Source organism: Lynx canadensis, chromosome C1 (assembly GCF_007474595.2).
Source record: "Lynx canadensis isolate LIC74 chromosome C1, mLynCan4.pri.v2, whole genome shotgun sequence".
NCBI classification, from domain to species: Eukaryota; Metazoa; Chordata; class Mammalia; order Carnivora; family Felidae; genus Lynx; species Lynx canadensis.
In genome coordinates this window covers 121,784,755-121,802,789 of record NC_044310.1, presented here as the reverse complement: position 1 = coordinate 121,802,789, position 18,035 = coordinate 121,784,755, and the positions used below count along the sequence as shown (strand labels likewise).

General features: G+C 35.9%; 1 protein-coding gene and 1 pseudogene across 1 annotated transcript in view; both read left to right on the top strand.

The window, feature by feature from the left end:
* LOC115519827 (inactive dipeptidyl peptidase 10-like) overlaps nt 1–18,035 on the top strand; it is a 222,216-nt gene that overhangs the window by 73,939 nt on the left and 130,242 nt on the right. The gene's annotated exons all lie outside the window — the stretch shown is intronic.
* On the top strand, nt 1,923–2,078 carry LOC115522485 (annotated as a pseudogene).

Genomic DNA, 18,035 nt, shown 5'->3' with positions numbered 1-18,035 from the left:
TAAACATTTTGCTAGATTTTAATATTTTTATTATCCTTGGTAGCTGCAAATTTCCACTGTCTTTTTTCTTTTTCTTGAAAGAACACAACCCACCTCATCTGACATCCTCAGAATCTTGCTTTGTGCAGATTATTGATATAAAATAGTAATACAGTTACTCATAAATATGTTCTTAGATATTGTGATTAGCAGTGAATCAGCAAGAGCTCATTGAACTCCCTCTCCTCCCCATCAGCACTGGTGATGTTTGTCCTGTGAATTCTGTAGTCCTGGCACCATAATGAAAGGTATATCCAAGCCTGCCTCTGCCATCAGCCAAGCCACTTCCAGCTTCACTGACTTTTCATTAGACTTATTTGGTTTCCTATTATATAGGAACACTTGATATTTTGGAATAGGACTGTCCTGACTTACATTTCATCTATCTGTTAATTGTTCGACTTCCATCAGATCAGCTAATCCTTCTGTGCCTCAAATTTTATCTTGAAAGCAGGGAAGTTCTGGTCCTAAAGTTGTCATAAAAATTTTAATATATTCACGAGAGATTCCTTTGAAATTATGAGGCTCATTGACTGTTATTACTATCCCAGGGACTACTATGAGGTAGACAACACATGGATGTATAATTTTAAACAGTTAAAAGAAAGTAAGACACGTAAGACAAACTTGAAGGGACAATATTTAATAGAAAATTATTATTAATGTTTATTATGTAAATCCTTAATGGTATTTGGTGACGTTTCTATAGCTTCACATGGACTTACTGTTTTTCACATAAATTATAATACATATATACATACGTATATTCATATATATATGCATGCATACACATATGAGAGTGTGTGTGTATGTATGTAATGTTTTTTTGTGTTGTACTAACTACTGGGCATATATTTTGACTTCCAATTTACTGCAGGTAAGAGTTTTTACCAATGTTTTGCCTTAGTAATATATGGAAAATCATCTTGACAGCCTTTAGTATTAGTTTCTTGGCACCAGAATGCCTTATTGCTAAGCAGGTGACAACTATTTCTATTACAATAGTAGCAGCCTCCTATTTTTAGTACCAGTTTTGGTATAAGATCAATTACACACATTAATCCTAGTGATAGAACATCTTAGTGACTAAACTTATAAAGCCTGGTAGTTCTGTTAAAATCTGAAAATAAAACTATGCTTAGGTTAAAACAAAACAACATAAAAAGAGTAAGGTTTAGCAAAAATATATATTTTTATTTCCTCAGATTTTCATGTAATTATATATTTTTTTATATGTACTATAGTAACAGAAACTGTAAAACTGGTCACCTGGTAAAGAGTTACGTTTTGATAACAGAAGATGAGTGAAAAATCTCATCATAATCTTTGACTTAGTTAAATGGCAGCTATGGAAAACAATATACGTAAGTTAAAAGGCCATAACCCTTGCCACCATCAAGTATTTGATTTATCCAAATTTATATCAAAAAGTCTATTAGCTCAAATGTTGACCTCTCTTCTTTTTTCCCTTCTTATTTTTTTTCTTTACCTACTTCTCTCCTCGTAGTCACCAGAGAATGCTTGTGGGCAGTAAGAAAAATATTAGGTGGTGTTTTCGAACAATAGCTATGCTTGGCTGGATGAGGATTTGTGCAAAAAGTAGTTAAATGTGTTGGCTAAAGTGGATAATCTATGGATCAAGATAATACTCGAGTTTGGTTTACTACTTATAGTATCTGTCTTATTATTTTGAAATTCAAAATTAGTTTTAAGAAAATATTTTAAGATTCAAGTCTTTAATGTGTTGGCTACTTACTAATCTATCGAAAGTGGCATTTTGAAGTAAGAAACTAAATGCCATACAATAAATAGATTAAAAGCCCATTTGATATTAAAAAATAATTCTGTGAATTTATTTTTATGTGCTTTAGTATCAGAACTGAAGCTTTGCGCAGTGGCAGTATCGTAGCAAATGAGGTTTATCTGAGGCGTGATTATTGCTAATGGTATCAAAACTGAAAATAAAGCCTTGTCAATCTATCAATATGTAAATAACTATATTAGTTATATATATGAATGTCCAGTATGATACACAGGTCTTTTAAAATCACTTCCACAATTGCTATAAATTAAGCCATATTGATAGCAATTTTTTTTTTTTTTTGCCAATATGAAAGTAATATAAAAATGTTTCCGGAAAAAAAAAAGAAAAAGTGTTTCTGGGGATGCCTAGGTGGCTCAGTCGGTTAAGTGTCTGCCTCTTGGTTTCTGCTGTGGTCACGATCTCATGGTTTATGAGTTTGAGCCCTGCATTGGATTCAGCACTGACAATTAGGAGCCTGCTTTGGATTCTCTCTCTCTCCCTCTGTCTCTACCCCTCCCCTGCTTGCATTCTCTCTGTCTCTCTCTCTCTCTGTCTCTCAATAAGTAGACAAACAAATAAATAAATAAACTTTAAAAGATTGTGTCTAGCATTATAAGAATTGCAATGGAGGGAGCCTGGGTGGCTCAGTCGGTTGAGCGTCCGACTTAGGCTCAGGTCACAATCTCACGGTCCGTGAGTTAGAGCCCTGCGTCGGGCTCTGTGCTGACAGCTGAGCCTGGAGCCTGTTTCAGATTCTGTGTCCCCCTCTCTCTCTGCCCCTCCCCTGTTCATGCTCTGTCTCTCTCTGTCTCAAAAATAAATAAACGTTAAAAAAAAAATTGCAATGGAGAAGTTAGAATTTAAAGCCATAACAAATAGCTTACATAATTAAAACACTTTTGTATGTGGCAAATTGTTTGGCCTGGTGGTATAAATATTTCTTAATGATTCAAAGTAATAGTTGTGAACAACTTGTAAAAGGATAGTGTGAGAGAGAATGCATTGTATTTTTTTTAAATTTTTTTTCAACGTTTTTATTTATTTTTGGGACAGAGAGAGACACAGCATGAACGGGGGAGGGGCAGAGAGAGAGGGAGACACAGAATCGGAAACAGGCTCCAGGCTCCGAGCCATCAGCCCAGAGCCCGATGCGGGGCTCGAACTCACGGACCGCGAGATCGTGACCTGGCTGAAGTCGGATGCTTAACCGACTGTGCCACCCAGGCGCCCCATGAGAATGCATTGTATTTAAAAGCTGGAGTGATAAATACAAAATCTTGCATAGCTGTGTATTTAAACCTTTCATTGTGACAATTCTGAATACATTTTAGTGGGATTAAAATAAAGTATTAGCATAGATTTTATAGCAAGTTGATCTTTGAACAACAGGGTTTGGGGCACTGACCTCTGCACAGTTGAAAATCTGAGCATAACTTTCAACTTGGCAAAAATTTACCTACTAATAGCGTACTATTGACGGGTAGCCTTATCAATAACATAATCAGTCAATTAACCATATTTTGTAGGTTTATGAATCATATACGGGATTCTTACAGTAAAGGCAGCTAGAGAAAAGAAAATGTTAATAACAAAATTATAAGGAATAGAAAAATACATTTACAGTGCTATGCCTATATTTAATGAAACAAAGTCCATGCATAAGTGGTTCCATGCAGTTCAAACCTATGTCTTTCAGTATCATCTGTATATGCTATTTCCTCCCATCTGTATCGCAAGACCCTCTCTCTTTACCTCTGCTTTCAGATTTTATTTCACAGAGTTCTAAAAGTTCTGTGATGGAATAGGAATACTTGCCATATTAATACATGGTAAGTTTTTTCTCTTGTAAAACTCAGTCATAATAGGAATAATGGAATGATTCTCATGACAGTTTTAAAAGTTTCTTAATGAGGGGCACCTGGATGGCTCAGTCAGTTAAGCATCTGACTTTGGCTCAGGTCATGATCTCGCAGTTCCTGAGTTTGAGCCCGTCATCGGGCTCTGTGCTGACAGCTCAGAGCCTGGAGCCTGCTTCGAATTCTGTGTCTCCCTCTCTCTGCCCCTCCCCCACTTGTGCTCTGTCTCTCTCTATGAAATAAAAATAAAACATTAAAAAAATACTAAAAACTTTTTTTTTATATTTCAGATGTATCTTATAAGGTTTTAAAACTGAATTTTGCACCAGTATTAGTTTCTCTTTATTTCTTTTTGTTTTTGTTACGGTGTAATTGACATAACATTGTATTAATTGCAGGCAAATAACAATTCGATATTTGTATATGTTGCAAAATGATTACAACAGTAAGTCCTGTTAACATGTCTCGCCACAGAGTTTACAATTTTTTTCTTGTGATGAGAACTTTTAAGATCTACTCTCCTAGTTAGTTTTAAATATGCAATACAGTAAATACAGGATTATTAATTAAAGTCACCATTCTGTATATCATATCACATCCCCATGACATTTTATAACAGGGAAATTTGTGCCTTTTAATCTCCTTTGCCTCTTTTACCCATACCCCACCTCAGACAACCACAGTCTGTTCTCTGTACACGTGAGCTTGGTTTTTGCTTTTGTTTTGTTTTGTTTTGTTTTAATCCTACGAGTGAACTCATACAGGATTCATAGTTTTCTGTCTGACTTACTCATTCCATATAATGCCCTTACAGTCAATCCATTATGTCACAAATGGCAAGATTTCACTTTTTTATGGCTGAATAATATTCCACTGTATATATCTTTGCCACATTTTCTTTATTCATTGATGGACATTTGAGTTGTTTCCATGTCTTGACTATTGGAAATAATGCTGCGATGAGCATGGAGGTGTATACATATTTTTTTAATTAGTGTTTCCAGGTACAATGGCACTGTAGTGATACAGATGAATCTCACAGTGTGTCTTTCCTATTTAATTAATGTTTTGATATACACTGTAAGAAGTAAAAAGCATGGAGTGCCTGAGTGGATCAGTCGGTTAAGTGTCTGACTTTGGCTCAGGTCATGACCTCACTGTTTGTGAGTTCGAGCCCTGCATGGGGCTCTGCACTGACGGTGAGGAGACCTGCTTGGGATTCTCTCTCTCTCTCTCTCTCTCTCTCTCTCTTTTTGCCCCTCACCTGCTTGCACGCTCACATACTCCTTCTCTCTCTCTCTCTCTCTCTCTCAAAAATAAATATTAAGAAAAAAATGAAATATTAAAAGAAGTGAACAGGGAGCACCCATTTACTGGGTAGTAACCATCTGACTTTTAATTTGGGCTCAAGTCATGATCTCACAGTTTGTGAGATCAAGCCCCATGTTGAGCTGAGAGCACAGAGCCTGCTTAGGATTCTCTCTCTACTTCTCCCTCTGCCTCTCTTCTGCTCATGCGTGCATGCTCTCTCAGAGTAAATAAATTTAAAAAGAAAAAAGAAAAGTGAATGATCAGGGGAGTTCAAACTGATTAGGTCTATATGAAGTGATCAGAAAAAGCTTTGTAAATAATGATGTTGTAGCTGGACCTCAATAATAGGTAGCATTTAAAAATCTAGGGGGAAATATGGTGCATTCCAAGAAGAGAAAACTTCTTAGACAAAGTAATAGTAGCCAGTGAGCAGCAAACATGCAAAATGTGGCTTATTTTCAGTAAGTAAGCTGCTTCAAAAGAGAAGTTAAGACAAATGAGGTTGAAAGTGAAGTCTGATGTCAAATCATTGCCTGCCACACTAAAAAGTATCTTAAAAAATTTTGTTGGTTTTTAAAAAATTTTTTTTAATGTTTATTTATTTTTGACAAAGAGAGAAACAGAGCATGAGCAGGGGAGGGGAAGAGAGAGAGGGAGACACAGAATCCGAAGTAGGCTCCAGGCTCTGAGCTGTCAGCACAGAGCCTGACACGGGGCTCAAACTCACAGATGGTGAGATCATGACCTGAGCCGAAGTCAGTCGCTCAACTGACTGAGCCACCCAGTCGCGCCTTGTTGGTGTTTTTAAGCCAAGTTGTTATATGATATGATCTGAGAGTTTAGAAAGAAGTTACTGCACAACTTTTGAGTTACACATTTTTTTTTAAAACAAGCTTTACAGAAGAAGGAGAATTCAGGTCCATGGACAAATCATCAAAGAAAAGGAACTTTACTTTTTTTCCTTAAGAAGTGCCTAGTTGACATGAAAAAGGTCAATCTGGTTCCAGGAGAGGAACAGTAAATCTCTGGGGTCAGGAAGGGTGCTGTGGTGAATGAATAGCTTCATAAAAATGATACAGCAGTCCTGAATGATGGTGATTATAGCTGTTGTGTATTACTATGATTATCTTGTATTTATTGAATTTTTGCAACGGGTGAGTTACCAGACAGTAAAGAAGTATGTTCACTAGCTGATCAAACGTTGAAAGAATAACAGAAGGATAGTCTTTTGACCTTTGAATTCAGTATTTAAGTATTTCCCAAAGCCACTAGATTTTTTTTCTTCCCGTTCACTGTCTGCTCATTGTCCTTGGATGCAATACTTGCTCATGTTAGAATTTATCCCATGATCCAGATCTTTTTCTTAGGCACCTTCCTGGCAAGGTCTGATTTTGCAGGCAGTGTGCATTGTTTAATTCTTTTGTAAAATAGATATATAATGTCCAACTTTAGTGAGACAGACTTTTCACTTTAAATAAGTGAATTTGCTGCACAGCCCATCTACCATAAATCTTTAACTGGGACACAGATCTTCCTTTTTGTGACAGGTTAAAATTTAAAGTTTGTGTTGAGGAGAGAAACTCATAGAAGAGTTTGGACTCTTGGACTACATACAAGATCTGTGAGCAGAAAGGTCTAGAGGGAAGGGAGAAAAATGGGATGGAGATGTATCTGTGGGGCATATACAGGATAGGGAGTCAAACACTATGAACAGTGGAGACAACTATGAGTCCATGGGGTAGGGTGATGATAATCACAGCTCTCAGAATATTTATAGTCACTCTTCTTAGGGTCTTAGAGAAATTTCCAGGAAAAAAAAACTGCTATGAATGCCAACCTAATAACAGTTTATTTTCCAAAACTGTATTTGGTAGTTACTGGCAACTAAGAAAGGCTTGACTTCGGCAAACGTGCTATGAGGTATCTCATTCCCATATTGGCTAGCAAAGTCCTCTCTCAAAACTTCTGTGATTATATTAATGAAGGGTAGTAGCTTGCTATTTCAAATATGGTTTCTATGGGTAAATTAGTATTCAACACCAGTGAAATGCCAACATTCTGTATGTCCAAATTGTGAAAGTCCTGTGTGCTATTAGAGAAGCTTCCACAAGCTGGGACTTCTTTATGGCAGCAGTAGCAAGAGAGTGAGAATGAGATAGGGTCAGAGATCTGGTCCAGAAAAGTATTTCATGGCTTTCTTCTCTTGTGGCTTTGGAGGGGTATGCAACTGTGGTTACTGCAAAAAAAATACAGTTAGAAATAATAGCAACAGTGGAAGCTACCCAGGGCAGGTCTGTGTACTTTGGGAAATGAAGTACTTGTATCTGCTCCTTTATCTTGATTGAAACGCAAAACCACTTCAAACACTTTTCCCTCATTTCCAACAGCTTCACTAAGAAAAGCTCTACAGCTTTCTCTAAGAAAAGTTTTGAAAAGTAGGTGTGATTGGCCTAATTTTATTAATGACCATTTTAAGGCATATTGAGATTGAGGCTGTCACTGCTAAACACAGCACCTTTTTTTTCCCTAAATACCATATCTCACAGATATACACACATCTTGCTTTTCTGCCACCTTTTTAAACTGTCTCCATTGTCTCTGTGGGAAAAAAGTGATTTTTATATAATTTTATTAGAAAGCTTTTATTTGAACTCAGAATATCCCAAATCTTAGCTCTATGTTTCTTCAACAAATATCTATGAGGGCTCATAGAAGTGCAAAAGCATAAAAGAGAGAAAACAAACAAACAAACAAAAAACCCAAAAAAAGTAGGGAGTGATGTCTGCAAAATGACAGCAATGTTATTTCTAGTGTTTGCCCCCACCCCGCTCCCCAGAACATTTATTTGAACACTATCCACACATAAAAACACCTTCATAAGAGCTAAAAATACCAGCTGAGAGAATATAGCACCTATGTGAAGCACAGAAATAAGAAAAGCTTCAGTGAGGAAGGTAGGAAAAATAGATTCACATTGCCCCCCATTACCTCTCTCCCAAGCCTGGCTACCCATCATGGAGAGAGACACCTTCCCTGTGGGAAAAGGAGAGTGAAATGAGTGTCCAGCTTCACTGAAAACCATAGAGCCAGCCTGCACAAGCACTAGGTCAACTACAGATGCCTTAGGTGTTTCCCTATGGGCTGTTCCAAACGTAGGTTCTAGGCTCACCCAGGTGTCTGCCAGCTCTTGTGGCCCCAGGTCCCTTGCATGGCCTCTAACAGCTTTTAAGACATCAGGCTCTTGGTAGGATTCCACAAACCCAGATCCCTTGCCCAGCCAGGTATCAACTAGCTCCAGCAGCCCCAGCCAGCATCAGACCCCTCCTGGGGTAAATCCAGTCCTGGTACATCTCATGGCCTTTCAGCTCCCATAGCTGTAGGCAGTAACCACAGGCTTGCAATCAGCCCCATGGACTTAGGTTCCTGGCCAGAATCAGTGTTACAGCAACTACTGCAGCCCCAAACTCCAGGCATTCTCCAACAGTAGGCCAGGCCTTATGGTCCTGGATTTCACTGACTCCCTCAGATATAGGCTCCTGACCCTCCACAGGACCAGACCCTGCATTCTCCATGGCCCTACATTCTGGCTCCCACAGACACAGGCTCCCAGCCTGCCACTGTGCCAGACCCCTATAGACCCAACCTTCAGGTTAGTCACCCAGTTCTCAGTTTACAGGCTTATTCCATGACCCAGGCTTTAGGATTGCACTTGTGTTAGACTGGTCTCCATTGTCCCAGCTTCCACAAGGCTTTTAGAAAATTAGGCTCCTGACCCGTCCTGGTACTAGAATGACCTGTGCATGCCCAGATGTTAGGTCCATCTGAGTGGTCCTTGGTATACAGATAGCTTCTCTGGATTCAAGATCTAGGTTTACCCATGTACACATAGATAATAGGCCTATTACCACAGACTTGGGTGCCAGGCCTGTCCAATGAACCCAGACCCCATCATGTACCCATGCACCAGGCCTATCCAGACAATAACTTTAGCGAAAGCCCACCCACGGATGCCAACAGATGGCTCACCTCAAATCTCTGGGTGGACTAATGAAGGGCTTTACCTCTTGAACCCACTGTGTAAAGACTGAAGAGGTGCCTACTTTAACAAATGCCTAGACAACAACCCAAGGACACAAGGATCATGAATAATCAAGGAATAAATACCAACAAAGGAAACAAAGGGGCTCCTGATGGGCTCAGTTTGTAGAGCATGTGACTCTTGATCTCAGGGTTGTGAGTTCAAGCCTCACGTTGGGCATGGAGCCTACTTAGGAAGGAAGAAAGGAAGAAAGAAAAAGAAAAGAAAACTAATAAAAGTCCAATGACTTGTCCTAAAGAAATGGAAATCTATGAACTGTCTGACAAAGAATTCATAGTAATTCTCTTAAAGTTAGTGAACTATAATACATAATGATAACTAAATGATATTATAAAAACAATTCATAAATAAAATTAGAAGTTCAGTGAAATAATAGGAAGCATTAAAAAAAGAAAATGGAGATCCCAAAGTTAAAGAATACAATGACTGAACTGAAAAGAACAAAAACAAAACAAAACAAAAAAAACAACAGAGAGCTTCAACAGCAATTTTTAACCAAGGGGGGGACAAAAACAGTGAACTAGAAGATAGGTCATTTGAAATCATCCAGTCAAAGGAAAAAAATACATACACACACACACACACACACACACACACACACACACTGGTAAAGGTAAGCATATAGTCAGATTCATAATATTCCAATATTATAAATGGTGATGTGTTGGTTACTTAACTCTCATATAAATATTAAAAAGACAAGAGTAGTAAAATAATTATAGCTACAGTGATTTGGTAATGGATAGACAATAAAAAAGGAAATACTGATATAAAAAATTTTAAATGTGGGGAAGGCAGTAAAAGTTTAGAGTTTGTACACAATCAAACTGAAGTTGCTATAAACTTAAAAGTAGACTGTAACAGGGGACAAAAAGGTTATTATAGAATTATAAACAGATCAATATGTCAAGAGGATAACACAACTGTAAATATATATGCACCTAATATTGGAGGACCTAAAACTGTTAAGCACATGCTAACAGATCTGAAAGGAGAAATAGACAACAAGACAAAATAGTGGGGAATTTCAATACCCCATTTTCAACAATAGATCATGTGGTCACAAAATCAATAAGAAAATAATGGATTTGAACTCTAATTAGATCAAATGGACCTAACAGACATATACAGAATATTCTACCCAATGGCAGCAGAATGCACATTCTTCCCAAGCATACATGGAACATTCTCTAGATACATAGTATGTAAGGTCACAAAACAAGCCTTAGCAAATGTAAGAATATTGAAATCATACCAAGTATCTTTTCAAACCACAATGGTCTGATGCAAGAAATCAGTAACAGGACGACACTAGAAAATTCACAAATATGTGGAATTAAACAGTACCCTACTGAACAACCAATAGGTCAAGGAAGAAATTAAGTAGGAAATTAAAGTTTATCTTCAAGCAATGAAAATAGAAATATAATATACCGAACTAATGGGATGCAGCAAACACAATGCTAAGAGGGACGTTTACATAAAAGGGGCATGTTACATAACCACCTAAACTAAGAAAACAGATAATGAATAAACAATCTAGTTTTACACCTCAAGGAAATAAAAATAGATGAACAAAGTGGCTCAAAGTTAGCTGATGGAAGAAAAAGAAACAAACATCAGAGTAGGAATAGGTGAAATTAGACCAGAAAACAATAGTAAAGATCAACAAAATGAATTCCTGATTTTTGTAAATAACAAATTTGACAAATCGTTAGCAACAGTAACAAAGAAAAAAAAGGTCACTCAAATTGGAAAAGAAAGAGGAGACGTTACAAATGATAACACAGAAATACAAAGGATCGTAAGAGACTACCATGAACAATTGTACACCAACAAATTGGATCACCTAAAAGAAATGGATAAAGTCCCAAACACACAATCTTCCAAGACTGAGTCTTAACTAGAAATTTTGAACAAACTAATTGTTAGTAAGGAGATTGAATTAGTAATCAAAAACCTCCCAACAAAGAAAAACTCAGGACCAGATAGTTTTACTGGTACATTCTACCAAACATTTAAAGAAAATTAACCTCAATCATTTTCAAACTCTTCCAAAATTTAAAGAGGAGTAAACACTCCTAACCTCATTTTATAAGGGTAGCATAACCGGATATAGACGCCAAATAAGGACACTACAAGAAAAGAAAGCTCTAGGCCAATATCTTGATGAAGATAGATGTAAAAATTGTCAGCAAAATACTAGCAAACCAAACTCAACAGCATACTAAAAGGCTCATACACCAAGATCAAGGGGACTTTCCCCTGGAATCCCTTGGTGGTGTAATACATGAAAATCAAGAAATGTGATATACCACATTAATAGAATGAAAGTTAGAAATTATATGATCATCTTAATAGATGCAGAAAAAAAAAAAACATTTGGTAAAATTTAACATCCTCTCATAAAAACTCTCAACAAGTTGGGTATAGAAGGAATGTTCCTGAACATAATAAAGTCCATATATGAAAAATCCAAAATTCCCAATGGTGAAAGTTTAAAAAGCTTTCTGCTAAGACCAGGAACAAGATAAAGTTCCCACTCTCATCACCCCTATTCAACATAGCATTGGAAGCAATTAGGTGAGAAAAAGATATGAAAGCTGCCAAATCAGAAAGGAAGAAGTACAATGATCTGTTTGCAGATGATTCAACCATGTAAATGTGTGTGTGTGTGTGTGTGTGTGTGCATTTTGATCATGTAAGGACTCAAACAAAAAACTGTTGGAAGCAATATACAAATTAAATAAGATTGCAGGATACAAAATCGATATGCAAAGTTTAGTTGTGTTTCTATACCCTAATGATGAACTATCAGAAATATAATAAAAAGGCCCATATATAATATCATTAAAAAAAATAAAATACTTGGAAGAATTTTATCCAAGAAGGTGAAATATCTGTATACACTAAATTAAAAAGCCTTCATAAGAGTAAAGATGTAAATAAATGAAAAGATAGCCCATATTCATCGATCAGAAAGTTAATATTGTTAACTACCCAAAACAATCTACAGATTTAATGCAATCTCTATCAAATTCTCATGACATTTTTCACAAAAATAGAAGTACAATCCTAAAATTGATGTGGAACCACAGAAGACCTAAAGAAAAAAAGAAAGCTGGAGACATCATCCTGATTTCAAAGTTGATTATAAAGTATAGAAATCAAAATAGTATGGTCTTAGTACAAAGCTGACATATAGACGAATTGAACGGCATTGAGAGCCCAGAAGTAAACCTGTGTATGAATGGTCAGCTAATATTTGACAAGGAGCCAATAATACTCAATGATAGAAAGATGTTCTCGTCAATAAATGGTGTTGGGAAAACTTGATATTCACTAGTTTTTACCATAATAAGAATGAAATTGGATCCCTAGCTTCAGATCCCTAGCTTCCCTGCTTCAGGTTCTGTGTTTCCCTCTCTTGCTCTGCCCCTCCCCCACTTGTGCTATCTCTCTCTCTCTCTCACACTCTGTCTCTCTCTCTCTCTCACTCTCTCTCTCTCTCTCACTCTCTGTCTCAAAAATAAATAAACATTGGTGTGCCTGGTTGGCTCAGTCGGTTAAGCATCCAACTTTGGCTCCGGTCATGATCTCAGGGTTCATGGGTTTGAACCCCGCATTGGGCTCTGTGCTGACAGCTCAGAGCCTGGAACTTCAGATTCTGTGTCTTTCTCTCTCTGCCTCTCCCCTCACTCACACTCTATCTTCTCTCTCTCTCAAAAATAAATAAACTTAAAAAAAAAATATTAAGAAAAAATGGCAATAATGTGATGAGATAGAGGCATTTAACTAACCTAATTGCAATAATCATTACACAGTTTGTGTATCAAATTATCACACTGTGCGACTTAAACTTATACATATTACATGTAAATAGTGCCTCAGTGAAGTCAAGGAAAAAAGAGAAAAAAAAGAATAGAGAGTATTTAAGGACATAATGGCTGAATACTTCCTAAGATGTTGAATAAAATAGAAATTCATGAATATATGCTGATAGAAATGGAAGGAAAGAAGAGATGGACAGAGGGAGAAATAAAAATAAAAAAGGAAAGAAAGAAACCCTTTATTGTAGAAGGGAAAATACTATATATACGAGGAATGATGTTTTTAAAAAAATTAAGGGCTTAGATTAGAAGACAGTTTAATGAGGAAAGTTTATTGATATAATCTTAAGTGTCTTATCACAAAATGCCTTTTAAATGCCAATAATGCCACTGTACAGGTCAAAAAATCAGATAGACATCATTTTAAATGAGTGATTAGTGTTAATGTCACTATAGTTGGGATAAACTGACATCATTGGCCTCTGGAAAAGAGACACTAAGAATAACACAACATTGTGTTAGTGATAGTGCTACAAAAACGTATAAAGAATCTAAATGTAAGAAAATATCACATAAATGTAGATTGAGATGATTTTACAAAATGGCCAGTGTTCTTCAAAAATATCAATGTTAAGAAAGAATTTGTGGAAATGTTTCAGAATAAAAAAAAGACAAAAGAGATATGATAACTAAGGGAATACACAATACAGGATTGCATCTTGGAAAAAAATGAGAACCATATAGGATGTTATTGGAAAATTGATAAATTCTGAATTTGTACTGTAAATTAGGTAATAATGTCCTATCATTCTGAATTTGATAAGTAATTCTTGCTCGTACTTCAGAAATACAGGGTATTTAGAAATAAAAAGTAAGAAGGGGAAAGAATTAGGAAAAGTAATAGAATGTAGAAAATAATTATTTATTCTGATGTATGTACTCCTCTAGGTGTAGTTATTTTCCAGTGTGACTATTTACTGAATATTGACCCCATGTAGAACTCTGATCAAAATAGCCAGGGGTCATAATAAGTATAATAGAATTTGCTCTTACCTTCAAGATTGTTACAAAGTAATGGACAAATACAGATTTGTAAACTATTTCTGAAGAGTTAGAATTGAGAATGTGACAAAAGAGCAGACTTTGAAAAAATATTTTAGATAGATTTTCTTTGAGCAGTCCCACCCTCCCTGTATCAGTAAAGAAACCTATATAGAAAATTGCTACAAGACAAGGGCATTCAAAAAAAGAAAAGTGAGAAACAAATCAAGAAACAGACTTAATTACAGAGAACAAACTGATGGTTATCAGAGGGGAGATGGTAGGGAATGGGTGAAATAATTGATGGGGATTAAGGAGTGCGCTTGTTAGGACCAGCACTGGGTATTATATGGAAAAGTGTTGAAATCACTATATTGTACACCTGAAACTACTATAACACTGGATGTTAATTAACTGAAATTAAACTAGAGAGAGGGAGACACATAATCTGAAGCAGGCTCCAGACTCTGAGCTTTCAAGCACAGAACTCTGACTCGGGGCTCGAAGGTGTGAACTGGGAGATCGTGACCTGAGCTGATGTCAGAGGCTTAACTGACTGAGCCACCCAGGCCCCCCTAAAAGATTTTTAAGCTCGGGCACCTTGGTAACTCAATCATTTGAACCTCTGACTTCGGCTCAGGTCATGATCTCAGGGTTCCTGGGTTCAAGCCCCCTGTCGGCCTCTCAGCTGTCAGCACAGACTCTACTTTGGGTCCTCTGTCCCCTTCTCTCTCTGCCCCTCCCCCACTGGTTCTCTCTCTCTCTCTCTCTCTCTCTCTGTGTCTCTCAAATAAATAAATAACTTAAAAAAATAAAAATTTCTTAATCCTATGAATTTTGTATTGTATCACATATTAGTATGACACCCTTAAACAGACTCCAGTAGAACCCTCTCATAAGACCACATAATCCCATAAATTATAGAATTAATGTGTTAATAAAGCCAACTTTCTATCTGATCCATACATTTTGTTTCTAAAATAGATTATTATTTTTAGTTATTATGATCTAATTTGTTCAGTGAAAAGTGTATTAAAATATATATTTGGGCATAATTGGTCATAGATACAAAAAAAAAAAAAAAAACAACCTCTCATTTTTTCCTTCCTATGTGAGTCAAGTTTTTAAATTATTTAAATAATTCCAGTGAGTGACTTTTACTTAAATTATTTGGATAATTGCATCTATTCAAACTTGACCTTCTTGGGTATTGACCTATCAGCCCGGAGGACTACATTTGAAATAATTATCAAATTGTTGCTTAGTTAAACCATAGTTTAACTCAGAGACTCTAATGCTTCATTGTGTTCATTTTCTGTATTCTGATCCTTCTTATTGATTAATTATGATTTATGGAGAGCAGACTTTTTCTTCTGTGTTTACTTGAATCCACGGAGACTTCCTTCTGTAGGAGGGGAACTTTCATAGATTTGGTGCTTACTGTAGTTGTTGGTTCTAAATAATTAAGGTTTTTATTTTAAATGTAGTTCTAAGCATAAAGAATTGTCAGAATTTTCTTTAGGTACTTGAATGAAGTTGCTTAAATTCTTCAACTCTCCAAAATCTTAATTGGGTTTCTCTGGTGTAATGCTTTCTTTCCCAATTCCTTTCTTTGAAATGAAAACTCTCTTCTAACCCTGTAGCTTTTGAGGGTTTGCTGAAGGCAAAGTTGTTAGCAAAGATTGTTATTTCTGACTTATGGTTCCAACTTTCTTTTCATTTCAATAGAAAGAATGCAATATGTCCTAATAACCGTTTTATCTGGAATGGGTGAAAAACTGAAGTAGAAATTCTATCATTTTCAGATAGATGTTTTTTTTTTTTTCAGTTAGAAAAAATTGTGGTCTACATTAATCCATTCAAAATACATGTTTGCTTTCATGATATAATATATGTTGTATTCAGGTTTAAAATTATTTACAAGGATGTTTTTGAGACAATAAAGGCAATGGAACTGAATTTAAAGTTATGAAGAATTCTAGAAGAGGTTTCTGTTCAGGGAAGGAGTCAAACTGAAAGAGAGGACACACATAGGATTTCAGGTGGAATTTAAGAATTTGTAGCCTGACTTTTCTTTTCCTTTTTGCTTTTAGTATTACTTCTAATCTTTAAATGAAACAGCTGTCATTAAAACTTGAAAACATTTCTGTTTAAAAAGCAAATATGATTTATCGATGCCAGAAGCATCGATAAAACCAATGTACTTTCAAGGTAATTTTGTTTGTGGTGGTACAAAGAAATAGAATTTGTTTTGTTTTATGGGTCTGAAATTAACATATTATGCAGAAGAATTCCAACCAAAGACTTCAGCAGGTCTACAGTGACGATTCTAATAGTGGTGGGTGTTAACTGAACACCCACTGTGTGCCAGCTACGTTCATTTTTGTCTCTTAATTTTCATGGCAACCCGCTGAAATAGTTATCATCCCTGTTTTATAGATAACAAAGCTATTCAGAGAGTTTAAATAACTGATTGAAAAGTAAGAGAGTAAAGACAAGAAACTAGGAATAAGTATATATGTGGACTTACCTGCCCCTAAGTTTGATTCTAGGGTGGCCAAAAAACAGTCTCTATTCTGGTCTATTTGCATTGATTGTACAATGATTTAAAAAAAAAATGCACACACGTGTACAAACAAACTGAATATGTTTTATATATGTGTGTGCATAATTGCATTATCTCTGTGCATATTTCTATAGTTAGAAAATTTCCTTTAACTATACTTATTTTAGTGTGTTCACTAGTGGTTACCAGTGGAGTATATTTTTTAATTTATAATTTAAGAATATTTTTCCCTTATATGTGTATACTTTTAAAACTAACAAATTTTTTAATAATAATTTTGAATATTCCTAATGTTTGTCACTGCTTTTCCATAAATTAATCCTTCAAGCCTCAGTCATTACTTTTCATAAACTACATAGAAAAAATATCAAGGTATTAATTTCAGGTCTTCTGTTATGATCAGAGTATCTTATGTGGCAGTTAGTAAGTAGGATATGGGTTCAAATTATTATGTTTGTGGTACTATGGACTTACTTTCTCTTTCAATGTGTAACAGATTTTTAAAATTTGTTTACTTTTTATCATTCTTGAACCAAGAAATGTGGAAATCTTGTGAACGTGAATGCACTTGCTGTTGAGTTGAAGGTCACATGTCCAGCTCAACAAAAGCTAGTTGTGAGATAAATCACCATGCTATGAAATGATCCCATAAATCAAAGACCCGTGCCAGGTCTAAAAAGAGTAGATTTGCAAATTTCTCAAAATCTCCATGACAAATGCCATTGTTTCCTTGAATATAAGGTACTTTTCTCCATGAATATGTTTTGTAGTTTAGAAAACTGGACCTCAAAAGTCTATATTAGCTAGTAATAGTAAGTAGTTACTTAGGCTAAAGTGATGGATGTATGAATATTTAAAACGTTTTTTTAAATGTTTATTTATTACTTTTGAGAGACAGAGAGAGTGTGAGTGGGGGAGGGGCATAGAGAGAGAGAGAGAGAGAGAGAGACAGAATCTGAAGCAGGCTCCTTTAAGCTGTCAGCACAGAGCCTGACATGGGTCTTGAACTCAGGAACCATGAGATCATGACCTGAGCCAAAATCTGATGCTTAACCGACTGAGCCACCAGGCACCCCTGATTTTTTTAAAAGCCCTTTTATAACGGTCTTCTTTAGAGTTTTAAATTTTCTTAAGTTTGTTCCTTATAATATATCTTAATTGGAAGTGTTCTTTTGAAAAGCACAACTAAAATTTGGGGAAGGGAAATTAGTTTTAAAGTCAGAACCTCTTCCTGAGTTCACTAGTTCATTAAATTAGAAATTAAAAGTAGAGGAAACTGACAAGGGAATTGGGACATACTGTGGAATTACTTTCAAAGCTAAACACAAAAGTGAAACTGTGTCAAAATCATAATTAGTATTTGCCCTTGAATTGTCCTTGTTAGCAGAAGTGGAACAGTGGAAAATACTGCATAGAAGCATTGGCTAGAGACCATGTATTTCTTAGCCAGAACATCCCAATCATTCTAGCAGAATATAATCAAGAGGAG